Below are 10,878 nucleotides of genomic sequence, written 5' to 3' on the forward strand. Positions count from 1 at the left end.
AAGTAATTTTCTAGCAAAAAAATGTACTGACAGTTATCAAAAGTACAAGCAAAAGCAAATTCTACATATATTTACATGAATGCATACACAGTATACTATGGTTGATCGATTATCAGATCCAATAATCAACATCTTTCTGATTATTGGAATCGTGTTTTGTCTGATTGTTGATAAAATAAGTTCATTTAAATGTGCGCTCATTTAGCTCTGATGCAGCATGTAATCTGAAAAGTAACTTGTAACTAAAGTTATTAAATTAATGTAGTGAGGTAAAAGTACAATATTTACCTCCAAAATGTAGTGGAGTGGAATTATATATATATATTTATATTACTATTATATATTTAGTACCAAAAAATGGAAATACTCAAGTAAGTTACAAGTACCCTAAAATTGTACCTAACTGCAGTACTTTGCTTCACCACATTTATTTGAACACTTTTGTTGCTTGAGTAACTTTGAAGATTACATGCTGTGGTAGAGTAACATTGTGCATATTTAAATTCATTTATTTTACCGGCAATTGAATAAAATAAACAATGATTCTGATAATCAGAACAATGCTGAATATTAGATCCAATAATCAACCAACCCCTGTATACATACATGTATATACTGTATATGTGTGTGTAATTTACTTATACCTGTACTTTTGATACTTTTGAGATCAGATACTTTAAGACTTTTGTTTACGTGCTGTCCATATGAGTGACTGTCACTTTAACCAAAGTAATATTTTCACATGCTACTATTACTTTTACTCAAGTATAGCTTTTGGGTAGTTTTTCTCTCTGTTTCACTCTCTCTCTTCTCCTCCCTCTTACTCTACCTATTCTATTCTCTTTCTCCCGGCCCCCACCCGTCACCCCACCCCCACATATCAGGTGTGTTACCTGAGCTCCATATCAATAGTTAATCACCCTGGGACACCCAATCTACAGAGCATGACAGACCTCTCCCATGGAGAGTTGTGGTGGTCATGGTGTGTGTCCGTGTGTGTGTGCGTCTGTGTGTGTGTGTGTGTAGTGAGAAAGAGAGCGGGGAGAGTGGGGATGCTAACACTTGCATATTTTCAGAGAAGTGAAAAGCTGCTGAGAGAGCTGGGAGGGAGAATGGGCAAGGGGAGTGCAAACAAAGAGAGATGGAAGAAAAATGGGCAATGAAGAGGAAGCAGAGGGAGTTTGGATTGTGCAGGGATAGGCACAAAAATCTGACGCACAAAGCAAATTATCTGACATATGCCTCAGTTTTTTTTTAGGATCGGGGGCTGCTAATTCATCATAAACTCACTAAATAAATAAATAGTACTCGTTTGGGATCATCTGGTGAAATGAAGCACTTAAAGTGAAAATAGATGGACTGCTCAGGGAATAGAGGGTTTTAATATCTTTGAATCAGTTTTTGTTGTTTGAACTGGACTAAATTCAAGCAGACTCTGCTCCTGTAACTGTTCTGTTCTGCTCCCTAGTGGACAGATAATAGTATTACAAATAAAGCAAACAGAAGTCAAGTATTTCCTGTATTTTATAGATGTTTGTTCAGCTAAAGATGCTTCGGCAGCATTTACTTTACTTAAAAACAGCTCACATGTACATTTTCCATCTATTTATATTACATATATTCAATTCAGTCACATTATTGCAACTGTCTATCATGTTGTTTCAATGTGAATGAATTAAATCACTTAGTCTTAAGTATTACATATAATAGGTCTGTTCAGCAGAAGAAGGCTTGCCTTTAAGAAGCAAACATATTGTACATTATACTGTATGAATACTTTATTTTCTGATCACCATTCACTGCAGTATCTGACTCTGAAGAGGGTGAAAGGAGAACAGTTGTGTACATCTGTTTCTCCCTGCAGGCTGAGAGGGTCGAGGTGTCCTCTGCGTCGATATGTAGAGTTCATCTGCGGGTCTCAGGGACTAGATATCATGTTTTTAAAAAACAGAGAAAAGGACAGAAACACTGGTGAATTTAAACACATACATAATTACATATACACAGACAAATAGCTATGTGAGTGATGTTCTGTAAGAAATGCATCCAGACATAATATTAAGTGAGTAAAATCGCAATTCAATTTGTTTCTAAGGACTCCTGAACAAAAGGACGAGTCGTTAGATTTTTTTTCATAATATGCAAATGTGGCTGACCAAAACTAATGCCACTGACAGGTGTGTGAAACACGTACCTATGAGTTTAACAACTGCATATGATGACACAAACGGGGTGAAACATTCACATCCCGTTCGCTGTACATACATACACATACACGTTTGCTAGATTATTTGATACAATTAGTTAAACTAATGTAACCTAAAACAAGCGTCCTGCAATGAATCCAACTTCATGATGTTCACTGTTGATATGATCATTCGGGAGGCTCCAGTTTGTGGTGCTGTTTAATTGTATTGCGTTATACTTAGAGGTGTTTCTGTTGTTTACTCTACCCTGATATAAATAGGTCTAACATGATATCACAAACCCACCTCAGTATGATGCAACACAGTTTAACAGAACTGCAAACTAGAGCCTCTAAAATTACCACACAGTCGAATCACACCTCGAAAGCGGGTCCAAAAAAACTGCAGTACCTGAAAACAAGTGTATGAGTTTGTGAGATATTATAAATATGGAGGGCTGTAGAGCGGAGAAAACATTCAGTTAGAAAGTGTATTTGTGTTGAGTTTTCTTTGACAGAAGGCGAGGAGTGAATGTTCTGTACTGCCCACACTAGGAGGGTCCTTTCACAGTTGGTAATGCCAGGAGTCAGTAGTCTGTACTGATGACCGCTAGCACAAGTCAAGGACAGCCAAGCATCTGATAGTGGAATCTGAATAAACTAGCTTACGTGGAGCTGCTGGAAAACAGCCTGGATACATGTAGGGCCAGATCCTCTCCGTACCCCGTGCATGTGCAGGAGGGTAGCATGAACATGGACTAACCTTTCTTGAAAAGTAGAAGAGGTTGACATGGTAGAGTTTGGGCAGGTTTAACACATGGAGCTTGCAGCCTTCTCCTTGGAGCAACTGGTCAGGAGCAGTTTAATGAGGGTGGTACAGTAATCCGGAAAGAAAATGACTGCAATTTAAAAAAAATATAAATGGGATTGGACTAAATCCCTCATAAAGATGTGTCTGATCCCTTTGGCTGCCGTGTGTAAACAGGCAGGATCGGGTTGGAGTTGCAGTGCCGTCTAGACTCGCATCAAAATTTCAATTTCAGTAGTGATTCATGTTTTTCCTAGACAGGGCTTTTCCAGGGAATAACACACCTCTGTCTCTCAAGTTAAAAGTAAGCAGTTGGTGAGGCTGTGAATACACATACAAAGAATCACAACAATTCTGAAATTTAGCTCAGAGGGCCAAACTTAAAACAGTATTTGGAGAACAGCTATATGATTTAGCAAGGTCTTATGAATTTAATAATCAGAATCAGAATCAGAATCAGAAAGGACTTTATTGCCAGGTACGATTTCACACATACGAGGAATTGATAAATGATTTATACATAAATTCATTAATTAAACATTGCACATATTCCCCCATTAAAATGCCCTCAACACTTTCTGAGATTGCAAACAGGACTGTGTTAGAAGAATGCAGCAGCTCTGAGAAACCTTCCTACATCAGGCCTGACATCTGTATTACCCATCGGGGAATATGTTGACATGGTAGAAGACAGAAGATAAAATGACTTTTAGGCCAGTCAGTCAGAGTAAATAGAGATACTTGCTAGACATGTTTTCCAGACAACATGGAGTCTAGGACTCAGTGGATTGAGCCATACTGAAAGCAGACTGGCTATCCTGCTAAACATATGGGGAGCGTTAAAGGCAGCATGTTCAACGCATCCAGAAAAGCTCAGCTTGTGCTCCATTGTTGTTGCTATCTGGAACAAGGTCCCTGCTATTATGCGGAGAGATTAGGTGAATTAATGAATGGGAATACCGTTTAAACACTGTCAGTGTTATATGAGCCATAGGGAAGCTATCAACGTACACTGAGTGAACAGTTAATTAGCTACAGCAGTAATGCAATCCATTATGTGTGATAAATCCAACCTTTGTCAGGCTTATAACATTCATTTTGGTCATGTTTATGTTTTAATTGAACTCAGTGGACATGTTTGATCCTGTACAGTAATTAGTAATGTTGTGTTGGAGGACTACTTCTGTCAAATCATGTATGCAAACCAAATAATGAGGACCAACAAATGATCATTCCCATATTTATTACAGTGTTGTTGATTGCATTGGTTGCGTACCTTATATTAACTGCTTAAAGGCACAATATGTAAAAATTGGCCACCCGTCAGGTTCATGCTCCAAAAAAATGGGGGGCAGCATCCCTTATCGTGGCAACCAAAACACTTACTTTGAGCCAAACCCTGATTTTTTTACTATCCCTAACCAAGCGGTTTTTGAGCTGAACTTAACCGGAGCAGAAGCAGAGTGTTGTGGCAAGTGGTAAAGTTGCAACATAAAGAAATATTCAGTTCAAACTCATCTGTGGTTTTGCAGAAATGTGCTTAGCTAACATTTATTCTGGTGATTGGGTTGGCAATTGTCCATTGATGAATTAATTGTTGGTGACTTAAGTCATTGAAGTGGCATTTAAAATCCCTCATTTACAGTAGGGTTAAGCATCTTTGTCTGCAAGATGATTAACAACAATCACGTATAGTGTATTTTAAGAGGGAAAAAGAGGGGGAAAAGCCTTTGTGAAGTGTTTTTGGGCTACACATTAGTTCACTGCTCACCAGGAACTGAACTTGACCCACACCTGCTTGGACCCTAGGATAAGACAACCTAAGTAAAATGTTTAATAGTATGAGCATGTAAAGAGCCCTGTCCTGTTCCAGCTGAATAACAGAAGCATGCTTTACTCTTTTCTAAGTGTAACGTGTAATGATGACCACAAGGGGGAGAACAAACACCACAACCAAAAACTCTGCCGCATGTTACTGTCGGTTCATTCATAACATTCCTTTGACTCCATGATCAAATTCCCCTCATCACCACTTTTTCAATTAGTCTTGTCTCGTTTGTGTTTATTCCCTGAAGCACATTCATACAAAGACTCTCTGTAGAATATGTGCACCATGTTTAACATGTTTCATGTGACTGTCTCTATCAGATACAGATCGAAGAGACCTCCTGTTGGGTCCCCTGACCTTAAACTTGGGACTGTGGATACGTTTCCAATTGTGGGAAAATAGATGGAATGATATGTGAATTCTAACAGGAATAGAAAACAATTTAATGATTTAAGATAGCACAACAGCACAGATAGTTTGTGTTTGCATTTCTATTTCTGAGGACATAATTTTGTGCTTTTTGGGGTCACAGAAAATACAGGGTCAACTTCTCAATGGTCACTGCCCCGGTGTTCAGAACATCCATCCATTTTCTATATCCATTCTTTTTCCCATCCTTTCTCTCTTTCTCTCTCTCTGTCCCTCCCTTTAGTTTCTTTTCTTAGTCTCGCTCACTGGCTCTGTAATCAGCCCTCTCAGCGATGGCCATTTTGTTTCTGTCTACCTTATCTCCTGCTTGCAGTTTCCCCCTCTGTCATTATTCTGCTATTAGCTTTTCATCCTGGGGCTAAAACACAGGACTCACACTGACCTTATAGTCGCAGCTATGCTCAAAACGTCTGCTTTGCAAGATAACACACGCACACACACACACACACACACACACACCCAAGCCTCCACCCCCACCCCCTCTCTCGCTCTCTCCATCTCTCTCTCGCAGACAGAGCCATGTTCAGAAACAAATTTCACTCACATACACCTACACAGCCATGTGCACGCACACCCACACATACAAACGTCTGCACATAATCGCACAAAACATCTCCACGCAAAACATTTTCATTTTTGCTAAAATGGCATAAAACAGTTACTGGAGTTGTGGTGAAACCAAGCAAACCCGAATGTTTCATTTCACAGAAGAACAGAGATGACAAGAAATCCAATTAAAGATTTAGACGCACCTGAGTCTCTCTCTAATTCAGCTCTGTGTTTTATTGCCTTTCTTCCCACATCATGACGGAGAGAGACAGAGGAGGCTGGAGAGAGAGGGCATTTTATTATAATAATACTCCATTATTTCCAACATTATAATTTAATCATTCGTAACGCTGTTTGAGTGACACTTGAGCTGCACTGAACAAGAAAGAGGGAGACATATTCTACAATGTCTGTGTATGTGAAAACACCCTTCAGCATACTTATGTGTATTTTGGTCTGAGGCTTTTTTTAATGGGCTAGTCCTCTTAGATTCAATCAAGGAAAATCTTATTGCTACAACATACAGAGGGCCCTTTTCGACAGGTTTAGCCTAAATCAGCGATTCTCAAAGGTGGGTCTGGGGACCTTCAGGAGTCCTTGGAGAAGGTTCAAGAGGGTTCCCGGCAAAAACAGGAATATTTTTTCCCTATAATTCCATCCAAAAGTGACAAGATGACTGTATGTATGACTATTTTGGCAACCCAATCGCAAGAATGAATGGTAGCTAACTATGTCTCTGCGAAACCACAGATAAGTTCAAATTTAATGTTTCTTTATGTTGCTCCTTTACATTTCTTTGGGTTAATTGTTTTTACTTTTTTTTACTCTCATCACCATGCTGTGTTTATGGTCTGTTACCTGTTTTGTTTGCCACAAAAACGGATGGAAATATCCCAAGCTCCGCCTAAAAAACACTTTTTTGTTTCCGCAAAAAACAGCTGAAAATGGCCCGCCTTCTCATGAAAAACAGCCGGCTTTTGTCGCCAAAAATCAGCTGGAAATGTCCCAAGTTCTCCCTAAAAAACTCTGTTTTGTCGCCACAAAACTGCCAGAGATGGTCTGCCTTCTCGTGAAAAAATAGCCAGCTTTGGTCACCACAAAAACAGCTGGAAATCTCCCGAGTCGGACTGCTGTCGCCCACTTGGCAGCCTTGTGGCTTGTACTAACGCCCTCCACCTCCTGATGTCAAAGTCAGCTAATAAGCACATAATGTGTACCATGTTTGCCACACATGTCAACCTTTGACTTCTGTCAACCATCTGTGGCTAAAATGTTAACTGCTAACATTATATGTGGGAAACTGGGCTGATTTTGGTCATGTGTTTTATATACTGTCTGTAATAAAACATCCATAAGCAAAAATATTGTTAGATGTGGAAGCCTGTAGGACATAATATTGATAATATTATATATATATATTATATATAAGATGTTTGTGGTCTAATTTGTGTCAGTTTAGGGGTCCTTGATGTGAAAAGGTTTGAGAACCAGTGGCCTAAATAATACAATCAGAGTTGCATTCGGCTGTTCCAGTAACCCATGTCAAAACAGTAGACGTTTTGACATCTTTCACAGCAGGGAAAGAAAAAGTGTGATTATATATTAATGGTGGCTGTATGCCATTTAGGTGAGCCAGCTCCAGAATTTGGTACTGGACATTTGATTTGAGAGCTCTTGTTAATGTGATTCCACTGACCTGATTTTGGTCCTGAGTCAGGATTTTATTTCTTATCATTTTTTTTGGTGTGAAAATTATTTATTATTATTATTATAACCATATTTAAATTTAAACATATTCTTACAGAATATGTTTGATGTTTATTCCATTATTTACCTACAACAAGGATATCTTTTAGAATGCATTTTGTCATGATGTTTCCTATATGATTGTATATTCAGATCTTCTCCCGTTTAATATTATATTTCTGTCATTACCACTACTATTACCATTTTCACTATAACTTTTACTTCATTTTGTGATCTCCTCATACTTTTGGCGATATACTAATGTATAATAAAGTACAGAGTGGCAGTCTTATCGTAAACTGTGATGATAAGGAATTTTATGGTGGTCGTCTTCAAGCAGAATAAATTCCTTCAGTACCCTCACCCTAATTCTCCCTTGATGGATTTTGAACTCCCTTTTACCCCAAACCCCCCCTCACCTCATGTCCCTCTTTCCTCTCATTTCTTCCCTCCCACCGTCTCAGTGAGCAGGTGCACAGTGACAGAGTCACTGGACTGTGAAATCTCAGCTCCTTGAGACATGTTTCATGCCTCTCCCGTCCAAACACACACACACACACACACACACACACACACACACACACACACAGGAGCACATGCTCACACATTACGTTGTTTTTACCCTACTTTCCTTCAACTCCTTCCTTTCTTTCCCTCCCCTTTTTAATCTTTTCTCTCTGCTCGTGCAGAGATTGAGTCAACAATTTGTGAGGAGGCAAAAAAGGGACAATCAAACTACAGTGGGATGAAAAATCCATGCAGAATTTCATTAGGCAACAACAGAAGTCAGTGTGTGAGGCCGTGTTTGTGTGTGAGCACTCTGTGTGTCTCTCCTGCATATGTCTCTGACCACATCTACATCTTTAATGTCTGAGAGTGAATAATGTATGAACCCCCTGGGCAGGAAGACACACACACACACACACACACACACACACACACAGAGAGAGAGAGAGAGAGAGAGAGAGAGAGAGAGAGAGAGAGAGAGAGAGAGAGAGAGAACACCTCTTTCACTGCTTTCATCTGCAAAAATGTCATAAAGCACACACACACTAACAGTAAGCCATAAAAGAATGACCACATCATCCACAGCCCTGCACGCCAACATCTACCCAACTCTCTCGTCATAACCAGGATTAGATCATCCTGTGCTCATCTGAGAGGACAAACCGCGCTCTAAAGAAGGCCAGCGCCCCAATGGCTTCTCAGCCACCAACTTCCTGTTTACACGCTGCACACTTCCTGTTGGAGTAAACGCAGAGCTCACATCAAACATTTTCCTTTCTCTGAACCTGTGTGCGCTTCTCTTGTTGACCACCTACAGTAGCATCTCAGTTCAGGCCACATGATGCACTTCTCCAACGCAGTCATGCATGCTTCATAATTCTAATTTGACTTTCAAATATCTGCACACTGTCATCTTTACGCATGCCCACACACGCATTTGCGCACGCACACACGCACGCGTCTTTCGTGCTGCCTCTTCTGAAGATGAAGATGTGAAGCTGAGGTCAAGGTTGGTTTCTACAGGAACTGTGTGCATAATAATGCTGTGACCCTCCTGACCATCCGGCTCCTCTGTAAAGAGCGTGGTAATAATATTAATACTGTCAAACCTGCTCACCCTTTCCACGATTGCAGTGGTTTTGCTCTTTTGTCTCTGCATCATTCTCTTCTTCGCTCATCTTATCATCAGACTGGTTGACAAATTAATGAGAAAACCTGAATAAATAAGAGGAGGACACTGTGAATGGTTTGATAAACAAGAAAACCATGTTAATCGTTAAAATGTTCTTTGCAGTAACCAGATTTCAATGTAGTTGAAAAATCTATGTTAGATATTGACCTGGCCAGATGAGGAAATGCCTCTGGATCAGTGCTCATCTTCTTATATCTGTATTTTTTTATTAAAATCTGTGTACAGTCTGATATTTAATTTGGTAATTATCTTGTTTGGCTTGTAATCTTCCAGGTCACCATGGTGGAGAGGAGGCTTGGTCGTCATCCTGGATCCACACTCTTCACATAGACAGTGGGTCCAAAAATCTAAAACCACTTGTCAAGATACTTCTCTTTTGCAATTCTTTCAAATGTAATATAATTTTGTTTTGCCCCTCTGTTCCTGCCATAAGTCTCAAACTTGGATTCAACAGTGAATAGTATTTTGTTCCAGTCATCCACTGTGACCTTCTGGTATTTCTTTTAGCCCACCTCAAGTGTTTGGCCTTGCTTCTGCTGGTGGTTTAGAAACTGCTGATTGAAGTCTTGTGTTGTTTATGTAGAAAAATGTCTGGATCTGTGATGAAGTTGCTATTATATCTCTAAGGGAACTAAGCTTGTACTGATCTTCTGATGGTGATGGTGATGGTGTGGTCACTTGGGGTCTGCCTGATCGTGCTTTGGATACAACTGATCAAGTTTCTGCAAAGCATTTTAAAGTTCAACGCACCGCCCTCTCAGAAACCTTTAGTCTGGCCATGATTTGACACCGAGAAAAACCCTCTTTGCTTAGATTAACAATTCGACTTCTGACGGATTCACATACTTTCAGAATCCTCAAACTTTCTGATGATTTCCAGGCTTATGTGACAACATTAAAGCTGCTGTAAGCATTATGTTCTCATGAAAATAAGCGTTATATAGCTCCTCCGCCTGCTCGTGCAGTAAAAGTGAAAAGAGATTTTCAGCTATCCCTGCCCACTTTATCCGATCAGGACAGAGAAGTCCATGAAGAGGCGGCCCTGTCTGTTTGTGAACACACAGACAGTAGGATCCTCCTGTTCTGGTACCGGCAACGGCAGAATGGTGGCATTCAAAGTTGATTTTTGTCACCCATACATGTCTTTCTATACTGACAAATCCTCTCAGTGCAACAGCAACAAATCCTCCCCCTTGAAACACCTTCAATCACGCATAACCACTCTGAGGAAGAATGTTTTGCGGCTCTGCGCGTCCCAGAGAGGACTGTCCCAACAGAGCGGTTCCACCCATCTCCACAAATCATCCACAGTGGGCCGTTCAGGCGCATTTCTTATGGAAAGCGTGTTATCTTACAGCATCAATTTACAGTCCTGAGCTAACCTCTGCCAGGAATGTGTGTGAAAACTCTCTCATGAGTCACTACTGTACAAACAAGCCCGTGCGGCTCCCATTTGATGGTTGTAAGAAAGCAACATGGAGAATTAATGGAAACACACACACACACATATACATGCAGGCACATGGGTGTGATCTTTGGAAAGAATCCAATCTTTTCTTTTTGTGTGTGTGTGTGTTTTTGGATGTACAGTAGTTGTATTCACAGAGTTGGTGACCTCAGACTGATTTCTGGTT

Source organism: Pagrus pagrus (assembly GCF_965226575.1).
Source record: "Pagrus pagrus genome assembly, chromosome: 2".
Lineage (NCBI taxonomy): Eukaryota > Metazoa > Chordata > Actinopteri > Spariformes > Sparidae > Pagrus > Pagrus pagrus.